The sequence below is a fragment of the Vanellus vanellus genome (assembly GCF_965231255.1).
Source record: "Vanellus vanellus genome assembly, chromosome: 1".
In the NCBI taxonomy this organism is placed as follows: Eukaryota; Metazoa; Chordata; class Aves; order Charadriiformes; family Charadriidae; genus Vanellus; species Vanellus vanellus.
Window position 1 is genome coordinate 137385786 of NC_138905.1, and position 23603 is coordinate 137409388.

Consider the following 23603-nt stretch of genomic DNA (forward strand, 5'->3'; position numbering starts at 1 on the left):
ATTATGCTTGAAACTCTGAGATTTTATAAGTTTGGTCATGCCTGTTAGAAAATAATAATAATAAAAAATTGTCCAAGATTAATAGAAAAACTGTATTACAGCTCCTTTGCCTTTAATACTTTGCTGTTTTTTATGAAATAATATGTGGCATTTGTGGGGATCAAAGGTTTTAGATAAAAATGAAAGGGATTCAAACCAAGTTTGAAATTCACGTTTTGCTGGAAGGACAGCCAGGTAGGAAGGGTTCAAGGGGCTGGAGACTGGTCAGAGAAGCATCATAGGTTTCAGCCAGTAAAAGGCAAGAGGAGGTGAAAAGTATGCCTCTTTCTCTGAAGGACAACTAAGCATCTTCATTTCTCTCTGCAGTCTTTCTCTGGGTCTGAGGCTGTTCATCACAGCATAGATGTCCCAGTATCACAGGGTTTTATTTAGATCATAGAGTCATAGAATGGTTTAGGTTGGAAGGGACCTCAAAGATCACCTAGTTCCAACCCCCCTGCCATGGGTAGGGACACCTCCCACTAGACCAGGTTGCTTAAAGCCCCATCCAGCCTGGCCTTAAACACTTCCAGGGAGGGGGCCTCCACAACTTCTCTGGGCAACCTGTTCCAGTGTCTTATAACCCTGACAGTAAAAAATTTCTTCCTGATATCTAATCTAAATCTTCCCTCTTTCAATTTAAATCCATTACCCCTCGTCCTATTGCTACACTCCCTGATAAAATGTCCCTCTCCATCTTTCCTGTAGGCCCCCTTTAAGAACTGGAAGGCTGCTATAAGTTCTCCCTGGAGCCATCTCTTCTCCAGAGTGAACAACCCCAGCTCTCTCAGCCTGTCTTCATAGGAGACGTGTTCCGTCCCTCTGAACATTTTTGTGGCCCTCCTCTGGACTCACTCCAGCAGGTCCATGTCTTTCCCGTGCTGAGGGCTCCAGAGCTGGACGCAGTACTGTCCACTGGGTCTCACGAGAGCAGAGTAGATGATGTCAGTTGCTCTTCCCTTATCCACCAATGCTGTAATGCTTTCACAGAAGGCCACCAAATTTGTCGGGCACAATTTGCCCACAGGGAAGCCATGTTCGCTGTCACCAATCACCTTCATATTTTCCATGTGCCTTAGCAGAGTTTCCAGGAGGATCTGCTCCATGATCTTGCTTGGCACAGAGGTGAGACCAGCCTGTAGTTCCCCATGTCTTCTTTTTTTCCCTTTTTTAAAAATGGGTCTTCCCTCTTCACTCAGCAGAGCAGAGAAGCAGTTTTGCGAGGGCATCTCAGGTTTTGGGTGAAGTCTTCCTCCTGCTTGTCTTTGCAGTTACAAGCTTCCATTCTGTGTAACTGCCCCCCCTTCTTTCTGTGTGTGCCAGTGTGGGAGATACAAAGACCTTGAGTCAGAGAAGCATCCTCACACAAGCACAGTGCTTCAACACACGTTTGTTCCTTTCTCAAGGCAGTAGGGTGGCTGCATGGCTTTTAGCAAGAGGCTTTGGGAAGCTCTTCTGCTGCTCACCCTTTTCTTCCACAGCAGGAACAGGCAGGCAGCCCTCTCGGTGGTGGTGGGAATGTCTGTGGCCAGCTCATCCTGGTGTGCTGACCAGCTTCCAAGCTAACAGTATGCTAACAATCTGGTGTGCTGAGGAGTCTGCAGGGCCTGGTGCAACCCCCAGGTACTTGACCAGTTTAGATGGAAGTGAAATCTAACCGTAACAGCAGTCTTGAGACCCCTCTTAGAAAACCCTCAATCTAGGACTGAGACTTCAGACACGATCCATTCCCTTTCTGGAACAGAGCTGGACTTCAGTTTGTCTCCAGATGTGCTTCTAGACTAAGACTAATCCACCAGGTTGGTGGTTATAAGATTTTAAAACTTAGAGGTTTATTTGAAGAAGTAGGCAATGTTCAGACAAACAAACAAGTGCAAGCTGGCATGGAGATTTGTTTTCCCACCGCTAGTTATTTTAAATAGAGTGGTACAAGCTTTCTATGAAATGAAAGGGCTGTTAAGAATCCTCAGCATCTTGTTCAGTTCCCTGGCAGGGCATTACCATTTTCAGCTTAACACCTTGATGCTTTGATCTTGAAAATACATAATTTGAGGGGTTTATGCCCTCAAAGACATTTAGTCACCTAAACAGAAGTTTACATAAACGTTGTTGATCACTCAAGCTCTAGTTTAAGCATAATTAATAATCCCTTGAAATGACATGTACTTCCTTCGGTATCCTCTCTTTCACAGATAAGGTTTAGCTGATGCTATGGCAGCCATGGGTCACTTGATTATGGAAGCTGGGAAGATTAACGTACCCTTTTCCCCACTAGCTCACACAGCTGGAACCCGTCACAGCACAAAGAAGCCAGAAATGAAGACAGTCTAATAAAAATTCCTTCATGCGCTTCTTGAATATTGCATGCATTACAGCTAGATGAAACCTATTTCCATACAATCACCTAGTTCTTTTCGAGCTCCTTTTCAAAATCGCTACAACCAATTCTTTCGTAATTCAGGGTCTGCCTATGAGCAGTCTTCCTAAAACTGCTCATCCATTATCCAAACACTTCTAAAGGCCTGCATTTGGAAAAAATTCCCCAAATGTATAGCTTCATTTATCTCAGACTTTTTATCACTGCTTGGAAAGTAAGATTTTGAGGACAGAAGCTTTACACTTGAAGGACACTTTCTAAAAGCCTATCAAACATATATGGGAAAGGTGCCTCTTTTATAATTTCCTTTCTAAGTTTCAATGGCTCACACAGTCATTATACATGGAATAGATGACATTTTTCACATAGTTAAAATCTATTTGTAAACAAGTGCATCAAAATATTGGACCAGCTGACTAAAACGTAATGAAAAGGAGAAATAGAAAACATCCAGGCAACGTAAGGACCATAGTTGAAAGCAGAAAAACCAAGTTATTCCCAGTTCCCACACAGTGTACTCTAGTGCACCCATTCCCTACCTTCCCCTTCCCACTTACTTGGATAACTTTTGCTTTTTCACAGGAAAGCAAATCAAAGCAACAGTGATAAAAACAGCACAGAGAAATACGCAACTAACAAAATGCCTTGAATGCTTTGGGAAAACTCTTCCCATTTCTGCCAGCTCCCATACCAGTATGAGCTGCACCGATGGCTTCTTCTGCTGTGGTGCTACACTTAAACTGAGAATATGTGCTTGAAAACTGAGAGCATGCCCCCTCCTCAAAGTCAGGCTGCCCGAGCTCAGGTTCCTGAGAGCAAGACACCACAAGCAGGCATTCATGTTTCAGGTCAACCATAACTCTTTTACCGCTACTCAGAAAGCTGCTGGCAAGCACCACCATGGAAGACAATGCATGTCTTCTCTTCTCATGCTTCTCAAGACAAAGCACTGGTCTTGCTCTACAATATCTTATTTTAGAAGCAGTCAAAGACAGTTTGAGCAAGCAGCAAAGTACCCATGGCCTGATAATGGAGACCTTCATAGACAGTACTGTAAACAGCTGTAACTATAGCAGAAAAGTCATTGCCTAACCATGGAGTGGTCTACTGACAAGGAATGGTGTAACTTACCTGTCAAACACTTTGGCATATGTTCACCTGCAGTGTGTTTAAATGATTACCACCCACCAGCAGAGCTACTGTAACAGATCCAGGCCTACTTTTAACCCACCTTGATTGTCTGAAAAAAATGCAATTGCTTAAGCTACAGAAATTTAAGCCGGTGTTTATTCCTCCAGAAGCAGGGCTCCAGCACCCACACGTGTTTGGTAAAGGAAGAGTTGCCACAGAGTTTAAAGGAACCTGGGTAGCCATCTTTAAGCACCATCTGGGGCAGCATGGGCTTTCTGTAACACAGGGATAATGGTTTTAAACTGGAAGAGGGTAGGTTTAGATTAGATATTAGGAAGATATTATTTACTGTCAGGGTAGTGACACACTGGAACAGATTGCCCAGAGAAGTTGTGGATGCTCCATCCCTGGAAGTGTTCAAGGCCAGGTTGGATGGGGCTTTGAGTAACCTGGTCTAGTGGGAGGTGTCCCACATGGCAGGGGGGGTTGGAACTAGATGATCTTTAAGATTGTCATCTTTAACTAGATGATCTTCCAACTCTAATCGTTTTATGATTCTATGAAAAGCCATCATCATGCCTCTTTCACCACTCTGCCTTCTTCCAGTCTGATGGCAGCTCAGCTGACCAGCTGCAAGTTTTAGGGGGCAGTAATGGCATGCATGGTGCCAAAATACAGTGTATCTCCCTGCTGTGGCTCCTTAGCAGTGCAGCAGGGCTGGACAGATGGCAAAGCTACAGGGATGAAGAAGCGCGATTCTGCAAAGTTGCCGTGCTAGACTGTTGACACCTCTCTTCCACTCACCAAGCAAAGTGATGTTTTTCAAAGCTTTTGTCCTCCTCACATCCTGTGTAGATGTTGTGTGGACACCTGCCTCATACAGCTTACGCCATTTATTTGCTGTGTCACAGTTAGTAGAAAACTGCACAGAAAGAAACAAAGGAAAAGCAGTTTTCTGCATGACTGTTGTGGTTTGGCCTCAACCAGCAACAAAGAACCACGCAGCCGCTCGCTCGACTCCCACAGCTGTGGGAAAAATCGGCAGAAAAAGGCAAAACTCGTGGGTTGAAATAGTGTAATTTAACAGAACAGCCAAAGGGAAGAAGAAAGAAAAACAATAACACTGATAAAGGAGTATAAGAACGCAATTACAGTACCGCAGCAACTGAACCCTCACCACCGCAGCCCACCCCCGAGTGGCAACTGCCCCCCCCACCCCGGCTAGCGCCTCTTATCTCCTGGGCATGGGTCACGTGGTATGGAATACCTGCCTCCCCTGCCGGCTCCTTGGGGAAATTAACCCCATCCTTGCTGGAACCAGGACATTATCCACCCCTTATTCCATACTATCTAGGTCATGCCCAGATCTTACAGTTCCCATAGTCTATGAGCCATCCCTCAAAAATGTCCATTAAGCTCACATAGTCCATGACGGTAGGATCCATCGGTGAGAACAGTCTCTCAGGGCACATAAGATGGTGTGTGGTGCTGAACTGGTGGGTGCTGTATTTGAAGCTTGTGACTGGGGTACCTGATGCAGTCCATGCCCACGGTCCACAGGTTGAAGATGTCAATCTCAAGGAAATTGCTGGGCGCCAGCTGCTGAGATCAGTTCTTATTACATCATCACTGCACTTTACTCAGTCTCATCAAAGTCCACCTGTCATTGATCTGGGTGATTCTTCTGTAGTACCATTGATAGCAATAATAGTGATAACATATACCAGCAAGGTTATTTAACATTTAACATCATAAAATTTATTCATTGGCTATTCTCACCCAAAATCAAATCCCCATGAGGTACACATCGGACCTCCCCATCCTCCCGCATCACCCACCAAGTGCACCTGGGTCCTTGTGCAAAACCAATCCCACGGATGGGTTTGCCTTTGCCTGAGGCAGGGCTAACCCAGACTGTCTTCCCTAACATATTCTTCATATGCACTACAGGGACTTTATCCCCTTCTACTGTACGTGGAAGTTTTGATTGGGCAGGGCCAGCTCGATTGGCAGATCCCCTAGTGTTAACTAACCAGGTGGCTTTTGCTAAATGGGCATCCCAGTGTTTGAAGGTCCCACCCCCCATGGCTCTCAGGGTAGTCTTTAGCAGTCCATTGTATCATTCTATCTTACCCGAGGCTGGTGTGTGATATCACATTCCTTATCATTTCACACTGTAAACCAGAGCAGGATATGTGTTTAGAAAACTAAAACACATAAGTAATATAAAATGGTTTTCAAGTTTCCACTCACATGAACTGAGAATCTAAGACACTTAGAGAATAATAAGAAAACTGCACAGAAAGAAACAAAGGAAAAGCAGTTTTCTGCATGACCAAGCAAGACATTTCTAGGAGATTCTGGTCCCGTTCATTTTCAATAGAAAGTGGCAAAATAGTAAAATATGGGAAGAAGGAAAAATACTTCTTCAGGTATTTTTTCAGACATTCTTCAGACATTTTTCATACATACTTCAGACATTTTCCGTCCTTTTTCAGTTAAACTCAGGGTTCTGCTCAACAATGCAAACCACCAGTTCTTTGCAAAGAAAATGTACTTCAAAAATATTAGAACAGCAGAGAAAATAATTTTAAAGCCATGGCACAATTTGCCATCTGTTGTGTGGGCTTGGCATTTAGCTAGCTTTCATCCAAAATCTATCAGCCCCCTCTGACCTGTGGTCTTTATCTTAATCTTAGAAACCACCAGTAATAAAATTGATGGTTTTCTGCTAAGGGTGCAGGAAATATATGGAAAGCATCTGTCCTGTGCTCTGTCTGGACATGGAAAACCTGTTTGATGACAGTGTTGTCTCGTGTAGGTTTAGTTTAACCAGCCTGGGCTGTGATTAGTTTTTTTTATTTTTATGGTTTTCTTAAAAATGAACTCTGAAGGTTGATGTGTTTTATCCATCTCACTGAGAAATACACAAACACGAGAGCTGGGCTGTCTAGGCCAAAGTGTTATGATTCAAGAGAGCTCTTATTCACTTCTAATAAAACTATGTACCTGAGGCTACATTTAATTACCAGAGCCTTTAGCCGCTACTGCAATCAGTGTTGATACTTGTCCGTGATCTGCTGTATATTTCCTTTCAACTATTGTGGCAGCGAGGTTTTTGCCATTTACACTTCTAAAGCCTATTACCTGAGAAACAGCATCTAAGGTGTCAATGACATGTTCGTTTATTCTCCTTGAAGCATTTTCCATTGATTTCTCCAAGAAGATGACCTGACCTACCAGTCTGGGGTTTTCCAGAATACTCCAATGCCATCAGCAGCAGTCCGATTGTCATGTAAGTGGTGAAATACTGTTATCACATCAGTACATGCTTGATTTTGAAGAGGTTGTTGTGGCCACGGTCTGAAGCATGCACAAGGAAGCATTTTAAACATGAGGTCTGCAGTGAATGGAGCTTCAAGCCGTCCCGCTCACCTCACCTCACCTCAGGCTGCAGTGACCCGGAACAGCTCTGGATGGGTGTTCCCAGTGCCCCTCTCACTCTCATCTGCGGGACAATAGCCCCATTTCTGCAAATTGCCTTTAGGCCCAGTGAATCTTGTTCATAGATGAATCAAACGTCTCCAGGTTGGCCAGTCCTTTCCTACACCTGCGCTGGCAACACCAACGTTCGCTTCTAAGCCTTCAACAGATGTGGTGAATCTGAGGGTCTAAGAATGAATTTTAAAAGTGAATGTTTAGAGCATCTTGTCTATGGCTGTCATCACCAACTCTGTCATGGTAGATTAAAAAGTATTACTTCTTCTGTTCCCTGTATGACTGGTACTGATGGCGTTTAATGCTCTTGCTGCTAAGCACCCTGCTCTTGCCTGTGCTATCAGACTGTGTCCTTTCTGCAGCTTTTGAGATTGCGAAACTAACCTCCTGCCAAACTTCTCAGAGATAAAACAGCAGCCAAGACCCTCTCAGATCCCTCTCTCTGGTATGGATGAGGTGACAATGGGAACTGCACATCGCAGAAGACTGCCTGAGATAAAAACTCGCTGCCTACTTGCTGAGCGTTGCAGCATCAGCTGGGCACATGCAGAGTCTACTGTGTTGTTCCTGCTGTATCTACTCAAAAGGGTAAGCTCAATTTTACAGTGTCACTGACTAAGGGTGTATGACTAAGCACAAATATATACATAAAAGATATATAAAAATACATGTAAAAATATATAAAAATACAAATATATATTTGTTTTTATGGTTTTATATAAATATATATAAACATAAATATAATTACAAATATATAATTTATATATGTATATAATTTAGCTATGATCAAGCTCCCCAGGGAAGTGGTTGAGTATCCCTGGAGGTATTTAAAAGACATGTAGTTGAAGTGCTTAGGGACATGGTTTATTCGTGTACTTGAAAGTGTTAGGTTAACAGTTGGACTCGATGATCTTAAAGATCTCTTCCAATCTAAACGATTCTCTGATTCTATATACACAGACACACACATTCCTTCATTTATTTTTCCTTTGCTCATGCATCATGCAGTTTCTTCTTCACGAAGAATTTTACGGAGGTAGGCAGAAAGAGACAGAGCCTGTCTTTTGCCTCAGACTGTGAAATTTATAAGTATATATATAGATTCAGATTTTTTTTTGACACAACAGCTTTCTATGGAGGCAATGGTGATGTACATACGTTCATTCATTTCTATTTGTGGCAAACCTGTCCTTTTTCCTCAATGAAGTGTGTGAAGCATCAGTTGTTTTAATTCTACTTCAAACGCCATCTCTAAGTCAAAAGTTTCTGTATGAACGGTGGACTGAACCTTGCACTGAGAAAGCAGAAGACAAAAAAAACCTAAGTGCAAACACTAATGAAGGAATCAATCAGCTGAGAGCACATACCACCAACGGGGACAGCAGCATCTACTAATTAGAATGAGATACAAACAACCGATAGTAGTCTCTTCTTTTGTCTCTTGCAGGTACCTTCTGCGAGCCCTTTCATAAATTACATTATTAGTGCAATCCAGTGAATACCCTCAGTATTTCCCATGTCTAGGTCCTGCTGTGATTTCCCTCCTGCTCTGAAGCTTGAGGCTGCATGGGCAGCCAGGCAGGACTGCGCCCCTGCACGTGGATGTGCAGATTCCTTTGCCTGAAGAGCTCAGTTTCTCGTTTTTTTTTACAACAAACAAGATCAAGGATAAGCCCTTTTGGAAAGTGTCTTAGATTCTCAGTTCATGTGAGTGGAAGCTTGAAAACCATTTTATATTGCTTATGTGTTTTAGTTTTCTAAACACATATCCTGCTCTGGTTTACAGTGTGAAATCTAAGTGTGTGCAATAAAATGCATGAAATTTCTTGTTAATCTGTGAAGAACAATTGGTTTGGGATTACTTAGATTTTTATAATCCCTCAAATTTAAAAGGCTTTGCACTCCAGTATATAAATGCTGGTACAAGGAACCTGATATCTTTATTTTTCACCTATTTTTGCTTTCTCCCTTTTGCCACTGTAAAAGAAATAGGACCCTAGAAGAGTTAATAAAGATAGCCAGATGCAAAACTAGAAGTCAGGGAAATAATTCGTTGATTTGACTGTGAATAGGAGAATCCTATAAATATATTGCCATTCTCTTCGCATGATTTTAATCTAAACAGAAACTTCAGGATTTGTTGTAAATAGTTTGCACTGGAAGATTCCCTTCCCACACAAGAAAGATCCTTCATACACTTATGACAGCTGCAAGGTAGGTTTGCTAAATCTATTCAGTCTGGAAAAAGCAGAGGATTTTAGGAAATGCTGGAAGGCACAGTCCAGCCAGCTTACCTGCGCCTGTTGGATTTTTGGAGATGAAAATGAGAGCTTATCCCCTTGAAAACGGGAAGGGAGTGAGGGTGGTGCTCCAGAGACGATGGTCTCTGTGTCTCCGCAGCCTGTGCGGATTATGAATTTGGTGTTGCTTGGCTTTGAGAGGAGGGAGAAGGGCCTGGGAGGTTCCCGCTGTGCCAGTGCATCTATGGCAAGGAGTCCTCTGTGAACTGGGGAGATGGACCAGCTCAACACAACAACAGACAGAAGCCTGGCCAGCGTGCCAGCAGTGCCTGGTAACACACCGTAGATTGCAGTACAGTTATGCCCAGGGTATAAAGCAACTCATTTTCCAGTCTGATTTAAACATTGATTTTTAAGTTATGGCAGAAGGAGCTGTTGTTTAAACCCTTTGAGCTCTTGCGCGTGCAGAACTTCAATGAGTCACTTCGTTCTGACCTGACCTTTCTTCTTAAGCACACCAAACTAGCGTGTATTTTGCAATGTAGGTGTGCACGTACACTGCTTAATGGGAAACAGACTTCATTTGCTGTGACACAGCAAAAGCTGACAAAATGAGCAAGTAAACTGTATTTTTCGGACAAGCAGTGCTGACTCTTCCTTTGTGTTCAGAAACCACAGGTTCAGCTGGGCTTTTATGATGGTTTTGAGCCATCAGGTTTCTCTTGAGTAACTTTTTGAAACTTTTCTCCTTAGTCACAAAAGAGAAGAAACTTACCCTTTCAAACAAACGTGCCTCATTTAAGAATTGGACTTTAAGAAACAAACCAGATGTCATAATATTGTGAGGCTTGTGACTTAGTAGCTGGAGCTGCAACACTAATTGTATCAGAGAAGCTTGCAGGAGTGGACATGAATTGATAAATGCTAGTTCTTCCTGCTGGGAAGGGTGAGCACCTATTAGTCTTAAAGACTGTGTTGATAGAGCAGAGTCTCATACAACAAAGAGATAGCTCAACCAGCTCTGCATGAACTAGTTTGGCTACCAGGAGCAGGACAGCAATGGGGTAATCACAGTGTCTCTGTGGTCTGAAACCCAGTAAGTTAATCTAGGAAGAATACCACATCACAAGGGCTTGTATCAGGGTCCAGCTACTCCCAGTCTGGCTGGATATTGGCAGGTGGACTGTACAGCCTTTTTCTTTCTTCTGCAGACCAGAAAGCATACACATAAGGAGAACAGCAACTATTCACTGTCCAGCCTTCCCCCTCTGTAGGCCTGGATGGAGAAAATCCAATAGTGGGATACACTTCTTTTCTTTATCCTGCTACTCTGGATGCCTGGCTGGGAGTCCTTGAAAGGGTGACAGAAGAGCAGTCCTTTCGGGTGCTACCACAGCCCCAGTGTAGTTAGGAACGGCGTGTGAGAGTTGAGGTTTTCTGTTACATCATTCCCAACTCAGAGAGAGGAATAGGGCTCAGGAGCTCCGGAAATCATTCCAGCTCCAGGACTGGTTTTGGTGGCAACTTCATTCTAACTGCGTAACACCTTGCTAGACGGAAAAATTGCACCGGTGCAATTCTTTATTAAGCAGACGTGAATTGTAATATAGCCAGGTCTCAGGAACAGATAAACATTTAAAAAGTGTCGTGATTCTGTTAGTAGTTCTTCGAAGATCCTTTTTGTCAGCTTGTGGAGAATGTGGCAATTACGTTTGAAGTTGTTAAGAAAAAAAGAGACAAAGGAACTTTTCGGCCGTTATCATCAAGTAATTACTGAAGGTTCATTACTTACCAGAGCTATGCTTCCTGTAATACAAATTTGAGCAAGCAGTGAACATTTTGTACAGACTCTGGATGACCCTGCATTACCTGTGGCTGGGGAGAAAAGGAAGGGAGGACACAGGTTTGGCTTTTCTAGTCTACTTACTCTGCTGATAGGCTTTTTCCTTATGGTGCTCAGGGTCTGGGATGATGAAATGCCTTCAGTTCCAGCACATCCTTCATGGTGCTTTTAAAACTTAGAAACAACTATCAGGACTTCAGCTACAGCTTTAGCAAATATACCATAATAACATTTGGAGGGGGAATATGGTTATTAATCTAAAATTATATATTCTTTAAAAATCCTTCAAAAAATTATTTCCTTTTGGGGAAATTCATCATGCGGATGTTATATAGAACATCAGTTACTTTAAACTCTTTTTAAACCCTAGCATGAGATTGAAGCAGGTCGTTGCATGATTGTATTTTGGTGATCTTATGGATGTTTATTACCTTGTTTATCTTAGAATCATAGAAAGGTTTGGGTTGGAAGGGACCTTGAAGATCATCGAGTTCCAACCCCTGTGCCATGGGCAGGGTCACCTGCCACTAGACCAGGTTGCTCAAAGCCACATCCAGCCTGGCCTTGAACACCTCCAGGGATGAGGCATCCACAACTTCTCTGGGCAACCTGTTCCAGTGCATCACCACCCACAGAGTGAAAAATTTCTTTCTAATATCTACTTTAAATCTAACCTTTTGCAGTTTGAAACCATTCCCCTTGTCCTATCACTATATGCCCTTGTAAAAAGTCCCTCTCCAGCTTTCTTGTAGGCGCCCTTCAGATACTGGAAAGCTGCTATAAGGTCTCCCTGGAGCCTTCTCTTCTCCAGGCTGAACAACCCCAACTCTCTCAGCCTGTCCTCATAGGAGAGGTGCTCCAGCCCTCGGATCATCTTTGTGGCCCTCCTCTGGACCCACTCCAACAGGTCTATGTCTTTCCTATGTTGGGGACTCCAGAGTTGGACACAGTACTCACCAGAGTAGAGTAGAAAGGCAGAATGTGGTACCGAGTCTGGGCATGAGGTGATGGTGTGTGCTCTTCATGTTTTAAACAAAACTTTTTTGACTTTTATAGAATGATATGGACCGAGGTTGTTCAAAATATTTCAATAAATTGTTTCTAAAAACTCAGCCTTTCTGCCCTGCAAACAAAACCCCTTAATTAAGAATTACTGATACCAAAGCGTTCTCTTTCAGGAAGGAAAAAGGAACCCTTTTCATTTTTCAGTCTAAAATGAGATTCCATTTTAGTACATTTTAGTAAAGGAAAATCCTGAAGTTAAGACACTTCAAAAGAAGTTAAAAGATGTTAAGAATAAATATTCAATGCCAAATACTATGCCTTTAACTTGTCTTTTCATTTAGGATTATTGAAATAATTTGCTGAGCAAAAGCTTTATTTTTTCCATGGATTCTCACTAGGCAGGAAATAAATATTTAAAAAGCCAACAATAACAAAAAATAAACAAAACCAGTTTTTTGTATGGTTGTAGTTAAAACACATGACGGAATTCAGCTGGCAGATTGCCAGCTGAATCTGTGGGAAGAACAGAATCTAAGAGTGGTGATTCCTTACAAATTTAAAAAGTCAGAAAAATATTTTTCCTAAAGATGTAAAGTATTGAGGGACTCCCCTCTTGTAGGTTTGGTAGCTTTTTCTGTTTCTATGTAGCCTAGAGTTTAAAATCAAAACATTAAGCTTAGAGAAGTTAGTACTTTTAGCCCACCTGATGGATTGCTTTTGTACTTTGGCAGTGTGGATGTTAGTATCCTCAACAGACCTTCTCTGAACCATTCAGGAAGTATGTTAGCAATATCTCCTTTTTTCCAAGCTGGATGCTTCTACGAGAGGTCCAGAGCTGACCCAGAGCCTGCCAGCAGCTGGCTTCTAGCCTGTTATAAGCCTGTTTATTGGTGCCTTACATCAGGAGCCGCATAGGTGCCGAATGGACTACGGGGGCTTCCTGCAGCATGAAGGAAACCTCACCATCTAAAAATAGAAAGAGTTTGGAAACAGACAAGGATTTCAATCTTTCGATGGCTTATATGACAGCCATGCCACAGCTACAGAAGAGTGCACACATGTTGTCCCTGCTTAAATGCCAATGAGGAGAAAATCCGTTTGTTTCACAAGGTTAAGTGGAAACGTCAGTCTGATTGACTGATGTTTTTAAAAGAGAGACTCAGTATCCGGTAGAAGGACCTAAATTGGCTTTTACGATGCATTTGTTCCCATCCTTTGGACAGCAGCATGACTGTGAGGGCAAAGAGTTTTCCTCCCCTCTGCTCCTCAGTGCAGCTGTGACAACTGTCTCTGCCACCTTGCCATTAAAGCTCTGGGGGAAAATTATCCCTAGTATTAAGCTCACTGGCTTCATGAACTTACAAGTAGGATGAATTTGACTAATAGTTTCCGTGTGAAGGATTATCAGAAGACCTGTTGGCCTCGTGTATTTTACAGATACACCTTTTATACAGCCAGTGGACTGTGCTTGAGTCTCAGCTGCACCCAAAGCAACCAACAGGTTGCCCTGCACTAAATGCTGTAAAAAGCCCTCCCTGTGAAACAGTATCACTTTCTTCTCTTTATATACAAAGCTGGTGAGTAGAGCACATAAATCTAATTGAAAAACGGTTGATCCACTTTTTGATTTATTGCCTTCCTGCCACTGCAAATCTATTCAATAATCCATTACAAAACAAAGTCTCTTATTTTTCTGCAGTGACAGCGTATAATGCACATCTGTTATCAAATTAAATGGAGGAACCAAGAGTAATTCTTGCCCAATTTATTAGATGGCTTTTGCTGTTCTTTTTTCATGGTCTGGTCAATTTTCAACCTGCTAAGACAAATTAATCTACGCACAACTGTGGCACACACCTCAAGCAATAACTTTCAGTAACGTGTATGCATGCGAGTCTTGTGTGAGAGGACTTGAGTGAAAGCAAAACCATGGGTGCAGCAGACGAGAATTTTCTGATAAAAAGTACGTCTCATATTGCTTTGGGATTTTGTCACAAATTTAATGTTTCCCATAGATGTAAAATTTCCATCTTTCAAGGTTTTTTTTTTCAGTTGAGTCTGTTGATTTAAGAATGACGGATAGACATAGAGTATAATGACATGACACTGCCATCTACTACGTAAGATGCTGAAACACCGGAGATATTTATATCTCAGAAAAAAATCTGCATACTTGATCTCTAAGATAATTTTCTTGGTTCGTGCCTAGCTTTCACATTTTTACCTAACTGCTGAGCTTAGCAGAAAACATCACTGATCACATGAAAAGGTCAAAGTAAAGCTGCCATGTTCAGTTTAGTTGAAAGCGGTATTTCCCTTGCACAAAAAAAATATTTTATGTTGTGTCACCGTAATCCATACTGCCACTGCAAATACACATACACAAGTACATTTTTCCTTTATCATGGAAATGGATTGTAAATAAACCCATTCTGGCATGGCAAACTACATAAATTGCATTTATTTGTTATTTAACGTATTCTACTTGTATCCAGATATTTACTGTTTGGAGCTAGCGGTGGTAGCTGAATTTTAAAAATTTAATACAAGCGGCCGAGTGCAATAAAGGTTCTCTCTGGAAAGTGATGCTTCACCTTTACATGTATTCCCACAGAACAGCCAGCAAATAGAGACACCGTCATTACTGCCGCATAACAAATTCTTCGCACGTCCGACCATTCTTCTGATGAGACCTTCTCTGAAGCTACCACTCCGCAGGAGGAAGTGCCCATTACCTGACACACTGAATTAATGCTTTCCATTTATAGGCTGACCCCGTGTGTTGAGGACCATTGTATAATGCATGATGCTGCATAATTGAAGCAGGAAAACTGGAGCACAAAGTATGGACAAGAACAAGTCACTGGCAAAGGGAAAGAGCTCCTGCAGTTTTGCTTATATCTCCTTTCTTATAAATGTGAACTCAATTACCATAGTAATTCGAAAGCCTTGTAAAACTGCTCAGTCCATTGTACCAATGTGGCAGTGACTACGCATTGCTATGTAGAAAGTTATGGCCTTGCCGTAAAGCTGTATGGATCTTTCAGGATCCCTAGGTGATTTTTAGCCTCACAGTACCTCTAGCATTGTAAGAAGGTGTCCTCTTCCCAATTTTCTTGGTGGGGAATGGAGGTGCAGGTTTGCAATAGCAGCCTAGCCACACTCTTTCTAATTCAGGTCTCTCTTGGACACGGTGTTGAGGAGCTACGGGGCAGGCTATGCAGAGCAGTCATCAGAAGAGTTGCCTCAGTCTTCTCATAGTGATGTGGGTATGTGTGTTTCTAAACAGCTGACTCGGGGAGCTTCAGGGCTGTTACTTTCTAGCTAAGTAAGAAAGGGCATTAACCCATCTGCTCGGCACCTGACCGTCCAGGCAACTACAGCCCTATAAACTGGTAATTCAGGACTAACATGCGTTAGTCCATAGGAAATGTTATTTCATCAGGGATTAATTTGTAGGTGATTTCCATAGCACGGGTATGAAAATCAACTCTTGTGTATCCAGCTATTTGTTTAAACGATGTGATTTTATCTGTATAGATATCATTTAAGGGTGGGTGAAAACCAGGCAATCATGTGGCCTGCTGTGTTCTTTGGTAACTTAAAAAACCTAAATTTAGTCTAAATTTTCTGTCACTCCACTAAACCAAAATTGTATCGAAATTCCAACCATCATCTTACTGAACTTTTGGCCAGAGGTTCAATAGGGTTTTAGGGGACTGTGAGTCTCCCTCTTCCCACCCCTTTTGGTAGCCTTGAGCTCCCTAGACACTCTGACCAGGCCAAGAGGGCAGGTAGTGTCCTTGTGGTACTTCCTCCTGAGGTAGGCACCTCAGCATGAGGAGACACGGGGACAGCGACCTCACCTCAGTGAGCTCACCTAGAGATCCACTAGTTAAGTAAAAGAGAAAAAGTGTAGCCCTTTTGGTGTCCCCCCCTCTGCACAGCTGTAGGGAAGGAACAGCTGGACCAGGGAAGCTGTGTGGGCATCCGTGCCTCAGCCCTAAGGAGAGTGCGGGGAAGGGATGGAGCAGGGCAGGGATGCAGGATGGTGCAGGATGGGGCTAAGCAAAGAGGAGCAGAGAGGAATACAAGATTCATATTGCATCTTCCAGGATAACTGTGGCTCATAATCACTTCGGTATCCAGTGACATCACCGAGGTTTAGGAAAGAGGTACTGCCATGGCATCAGTATAGTGCTTGTCACTGATGCCACCACAATTATTGGAGAGAAGCAGGGAGTCTCAAAACTGGCTGACGCAAAGCCAGCCTGGGGGTTTGCCATGTCTGACCACGTGGCGAACTCCCTTCTTACTCAGCGCTTGCTTTCAGAGCCTGCTACTAAGTAGTTTTGAAATGAAAACAGAGCTTATATTTGTGTTACTAAAAGCACACCATGGGGACTGGTAAGAGGGCCCCTGACTCGTTTGCTTTCCAAGAGTCCCATCCTAATTCGGTATATGCTTCCAAGTTTAGTCTTCCTTACCGTACTATGCCATGCTCCTAATGGCTAATGTATTCAGGGAATATATTAACTAGTAAATAAAAAAACCTGGAAACATTAAAAAAAATAATAAATTATTTATAATCAAGATAGATATTATTGTATACATAACTGTTAGGTGACTATGCCAGAAATTATTTCTTGCAGGTTTTCAAGCAGTAACTGAAAATGGGTTTGATTAACGGGATTTCATCCTGTAATGAAATGAACCTATATATGAAATGACTTCTTGTCTGAAACAACTTCTTGTCTGAAACAAACTCTTGTCCCCATTTTTTTCTCCAATGACATGAAAGAAAGACTAGGTGGTGGTAAAAGTCTGCTCGCTGTATCTGATCACACACAGATACTGGTTTAGATGGAAAAATGTTAGAAAATAAAGAGCAGTGAATATCTGTGCCCACCCAGAGGAAGAACTGTCACATCTACTACACCTTCATACAACTCACTGAGCATATAACATTGATCATCAAAATAAAATCAAAGTATACGAAGAGATAACAATATAGATTGTGAAATTGTAGTGGCTACTTTATGGAAAAGAGAAAACCTGCGCAGGATCCCCGCAACAACCTGTGTCTCATTACCCTATCCTATTTCAAGAATTCTCATTAAACATGTCAATTAGCACTTCTATTATCTCAGCTCAAAATGCTATTCAGCTAATTAATAAATTACATTTTGGTTTATTATCACACCTTTAACATCCTGGGCAGCGGGTGAAAGCAAAGGGTGAGTCCCAGTGAAAGGGAGGTGAGCAGTGAAAGTCTGAGCAGAAGTTCCAGCCATCGCCCTGTGTCTTTTTTTTTTTGCATAATAGATGTCCCACTGTTACAGAATATAAGAAAAACAGGTCTGAAATTAAATGTCACTCTTGCCAAAGGTATATCTATTATTGTCTCAGAAACTTTCAGTAAGGAAGACCCTACACCTTTCTAGGAAACCTGCTCCAGGCCCTATTTCATTTTCCTTCCTGTAAATCAGCTTTTCGTGTTGTCTAAAGATAATCTCTTATCTGTACTTTAAGTTCATCTTTTAAGTTCATCTTTTTCCATCTGCATGCAACACGGAAAGCAGCTCATTGCATTCCCCTCTGCAGCAGCTTTTTCATACAGCAAGATTGACTTGGTGTTTCCCTTCAGCCTTCTTCCCACTTACAACCTCCATTTCTATTTGTCCTCAGACATCCTAAGGTGTAGACCTGAGCTTGTATTTGTTGCTTTTCTCTCAGTTATCTCTTTTCTGAAGCCCAAGTGCCCAAAGTGTTTTGGCTGATGGGTACCCAGTACTAACCAGAGTTACAGCATTACTTTTGTGTGCTTTGCACACTGCATGCTCATATATGTTCTCCATGAGAAAGATTGCCTTTTTAGGATGTGCATAGCACCGTCAGCTCATATTCAGCTTCTGATTTACTATAAGCAGCAGCTCCTTCTCTGCAGGGAGCCTTTCTCCTACCCTGTCTTTGCACAGCTGATTATTCCTGCCTAAGCTGGATTTCACCCAGTATTTTGGGGCCATAACTCTAACTGATCACCATTACTTTAAATTCTAATCCCGTTCTTCAATATAAGGTCGGTTTAGAGTACTCATAGAAGAAGAGTGGGTTTTATTTCATCATTAATATTTTCTTCTTCTACATAATTAGTGAAAACAATGAATAGTTCGCAAGAACTCTGTAAAGCCCTGCCCAATACTTCTGTTTAGTGCCACGGTGACCTGTCAATATGTATTTCCTAAGTATGTTTATACAAACAGTTTTGTACCCTCTTGCACTAGCTTCTTCTAGACTGTGTTTCTTAGTTAGCTTGCAAGGAAGTCTGGCAAAACAGTGTATATAAGCTTACTGGAGTCTCATAATGTCCCATTCTTCACTTTTCCTTAGGCTTGTTACACTATCAAGGAAGGAAATTAATAGCTTGGTATTTTATTTAGAAATTCATCTTGACTCTTTCTTAAAATCCTGCTATTTTACCAGCATTTGCAGTTGTTTGTTGAGTAACGCATTCCAATAGTTTTCCTGGCTCTGAAGTTGAACACAGAGTCTTATGGCTCCCCAGCAATTCCTGTGTCTCCTGTTGGAAGATGGAATCATTCATCTTCCACCTTCTGAAATGTCACCTGTCCTCAGCAGGCATTCTCAAAGACAACCTCTGATTGTTCTGACATTATTTCAGCCTGTTCTTTAAATACCTTACAACAATTTTCATCAGGCTTCGCTGGGCTGAAAAAAATGCAGTTACACTGTCTTTCCTAAACCTTTTCTTTCTATTCTAACCTCAGTACTCGTCCTTTTGATGCTGGTGTGGATTCCGTTAGTAATCCAGCTACAGCCACATTTTCTGGTGAAGAGTGGGAAAAAAAAAGGCACTAAAACATTTCTGCCCTTTTCCTGCCATCCATTAGTAGCTTTAGCAATTCCCCTGCAGTGAAGCTGAAGAGAAAAGGACAAGGGTCCATACTGGATATCTGCCAAAGTCTTTCTACTCACTGTAATAGACTGGTTCAACATAAGGTGCTATTCATCCACACAGAAGTGAGATAAAGACCTTAACAAGCATAAAGAAAAATGATGGGGCTTCTGTAAAAATTTCACTCTTAAGGGTAGAAATATGAATGCATATATATATATATATATTTACCTCTCTCTTTTCTATTTCATTTTCAAAACTAGACTAAAAACAGGTACCTTTTTTTTTTTCTCCCGTATTTGGAAAGTGGCCAGAAGGGGAATAGAAGGTTTGATTCCCATGACATTATGCTTCCCATGTTGAAAATAATGAGAAAAAGAAAGGGAAGAGAGAAGATGAGCATCATCTTCCAGTGGCATGATCAAAGAATATAGCTTTCCTTCAGTTTGAAAGGGAAAGGAACTAAGTCTGAACCAGTGCGTACAAATGATATATTCCAATTAATTGTAGTCCCCTCGCCCATGGCAGTGAGAGGATTGCTAGAAAATTAGCTGATGCTAGTGACAAAATTTCCTGAAAAGGAGCCATGAAAAGTGATACCTGGAATGTCATTTCTTTTCAAACAGGCTGCTTATTCATCTTCAAAACATCTATTCAACTGAGAAGTAGTTTAACTATGTCACTTCAGAGAGTGCATGGAATAACCAAAAAGACTTTATGGCAACATTCCCTAATTCATTTTTCATGTCTATTTTGATTATATGATGCATTGGAAATCCATCTTACTCGTTATGTCTTGGGCTGATTAAGAAGGTGATAACAAGCATCCAGTTAACAACAATTGAATTACAACAAAAGATAACCATAATTATTCCCTGGTCCTTAAAGTTTAATAATAGAGGGTTATGCATCGTCAGAGCTCAGTACTGTTGCCAAAACGTATGCAGGGAAAATTTAGGCTGAAAATATTTTCCTAGTATGAGCAAAAGAATTACGAGCATGAATTGTATGTAATAACAAGTTGTTACTCAGAAGCAGCTATACTGTGGTTTTCCATTAGAAAAGCAAAGGCACAATAATCTATTAAGTTAAAACTCCCATTTTCTCACTAATAATCAAAAGCAACATTAAGTTGTAATCTAACAACCCAAACATGACAATAAAACAATTAGGATGGATATACATTTGATGTATATGTAAATGGGTGGCATGAACAGCCAATAAGAATTAGACAGCCTAATGAATCTGCCAAATGCAGGTTGGAAAGTAGTAGTAAATGAGTAAAGTATATAAAATATGAGATGAAGTCATGCTTAAGGAGAGGAGAGGATGATTCCAAAGCCCTCTCCCAGCCTTGTTGCAGGATAGCAATTATGACTTGTCTTTCTCCTTTGCTGTAATTCAAGCCTTTATAAGGAAAAAGGGTTTGAGATGAGTAGGGAACCTTTCCCCATGACTCAGTTTCTGCTGAGTTAAACCGATGGCTCCACTACTAATTTTGAATGGACTTTTCAGAAGCAAATCTAGCAAAAATAGCAAGTACTTAATTACTCCTCTTTAACCTGAGACACCAGGGTGTGTGCAGGTGGTCGAGCATCCTTCTGCAGCCCAAGAACGGGCAGCCGCAGTCTCTGCTCAAGGAGAGTGTTCTGCAGTCTGCTGCTCACTGGGTGAAGGAGACCACTTCTCTTATGGCAAGGTTTAGCCTACAAGCCTCCTTTTACAGAGTCAGCCTACCACCCCGCAGGAGCCTCCCTGGACCAGTTCGCGAGCTGCCTTAATGGAAAATTGAGTGCATATTTAAAGGAAGTGCCTCTTTGTGGAACTGAGATTTTAAACAAGTGTGGCAATTAATGCCAAGCTGGAGTTTGTGTACAGTAGACATGTGTCCATTGGGAAATAGGCTGAGTGAGAAATTATTAATTTCACATGGACTGCCTGACACTCAGCATGGAGTTTCTTTTTTCTGTCAGCTGTGGAAAATTGCTACATTTTAATGCAGTACACTCTTCAAGAAATATGCAAAGAATAACCCTTCCAAGTTGTATATTACGCACACAGTCACATCCAACCAAGGAATCCAAAACTTCACAGCTTAGTATTCAAAAGGTAACAGGCTAAAAGACATTGCTGTTTATGAGATACAATGAGAAAAAATATTCTTATGCAAGGTGCCTAGATTGAACAGGCAGGCAGATCAATGTGCTATCCAGCATTTGAATGGAGGAGCAGTATATTTGTTTCCTACAGCGCTGCAATTGTAAAAATGAGTCAGAGAATCAGCTTATCCATACTTTTATGCATATGTATTATCTTGCCGTATGGATCCTGCTTCTATTTATAAGATCTTTTAAATATTCACTACTCTCTAAAGATACCCACAGAAATGTAGAGGCAAGCTCTTTTTATATACTTCATTGTATTATATGAAATCACTTTTTGTAATAAAGTAGAAAGAAAATTAGAATTCTTTTTTAATTGAAAGTGGCTGTAAACAAAAAGAAATTATTAAAGCACAAACTGGCACCTTAAACAATCCTTTTTTATACTTAGTTATCTCTAGTCTTATTGAAACATCTGCTAATCAGATATTTAAATGAAAGGGATTGCACTTTTATAGGCTGTGCTTTTAACAATATTTTTGTTAAAATCTAGGAGGAAAGAGTCAATCACAAAAACGTGTTCTCAGTTCAAAAGTTCAGTTATACTTTGATTGAAAACAAGACCATTTGGTTGTTCCTATGTCCTAGTTTCCTAATGAAACACCTCATAAGTATTACAGATGATCTTAAGAGCCCAAGCATGTCTGACTCACCTCGTTGTAATGTTGGTAAGAAAAAAACAGAGCCCTGGAAGAATCCAGACCCGTAGACCTGCCTTGCTATTGGATTCATTTTTCACATAATCGAGCTTCGTGAGATTTGTGGTTGCTTTAACTTCTCTCCTGTTTTACAGTGGAGGGGGGGTTATTGGACCGTGTCATGGTCTAATTGTAGTTTGGGTAATCCATAATTTTCCCCCCTAGACCTTTCTTGCTCATGTACATGGAACTGAAGAAGGCATCACTCCTCACTTCAGAATCCACAGAGGAGCCATTCAGTGCCTGCACTGGGTTTCCACAGATAACTTGCATTTCAAGGATTTCATAAAAGGTGTCTTATTCATACCAGATAACATGAATTTCTTCCGGAAAAAAAGGATTTCTCTGAACCTTTATGTTAATTGGTGTCATCCTAATGAATTAATGAGCATAAACTGTGAATGTATCAGAGGAGTCAGATTGTCTAAAAGGTACTTCACAACAGCATTTATAGATACGATATTGTGAGTTAGATCTGGAGGTGGTGATATTCAGAGGCTTTATGCTGATTTGTATCAGCTTTAGGGTTCTTGTCCTTTGGATGAATTCCACCACACATCAGAGGGGAAGTTACGCATTTTCCCAGGAGTTTGCCCAACTGAAAGCTATAGATCAAGCTATGCACACTTTAAAAAGCAGCACTTTTGCCTCTGGTTTCAATTCAAAACGTAGTAGGGACATTTTCTTTTCTATATTCAATTGTCCCTTAGTTTAAACCTCAGTAATTCACCCTAATTACTGAACACTTTAAGTTTAAGCCTGAATCAAATCTCTGAGGAATAGCACTTTAAATTACTGCAGGTCTTTAAAGCAACTACCTCTTGCTTTTCCAACTATATTGAAAAGTCCAGATTAAAGAACATAAAAGAGTACATACTGCAGATTTTTCTTTTTTTTTTTTTTTTTCTCTCACTTACACTATTTTATACCAACATAATTTCACAGTTTTCCCTGGAGGTGCCTGTCATTTACACGGGTGAGCGAGTAAGGATAATCATGCATTATCTGGAGATATATAAATAAGAAGGGATAGGTGAAGAAAATTTACAACTTGAGGCACTTTCAGAGCTGGACCAAAAGGAATCTATTTTGCCAAAATACAAACCTCCATCAAATGACTTGCCATATCAATTGCATCATATTATACTCTCTTCTGCCTGACAACTTTGAATTTAAATCCACTAGCAGGTGCTGTGACATGAATTCAAGGAGAGATCAGTAGAGCTATAACTGGGAAGGAAGAGCTCAGAGGTACCACCCAGGTACCAGCAGTGGGGTACAACAGATTACCTTAGGTTGGATTCATTCTGACACCTGAATTTAGGTGTCCATATGTGAGTCTGGTGTTTCAGCTCCTCTTACAGGCAGTGTAGTCAGCTGGAGCCTGTCAAGCTCTTCAACTCACGCCCAGCTTCTGTTCAGCTGCCCAGATGTCGGCACCTATCACAGCGCAAGGTCCTCTGGGCATCCTGACTAGTGTAGCTGCTGGACCAAACTGCTGGTGACATGTGGGGTCACCCTCTTGCCCCTGTGCTGTGCTTGACACTCAACTGAGAGCATTTCAAATGCTTTAGGGCACCTCAAACCGCATTAGACACCTACGTGGGTGCAATTGAATCATGGCCCTATGCCTGAGCAGCTGAATAACCCTCCTGACTGCCCTGGGTGCATTACCTATGGGTTCAGTTTGGTGC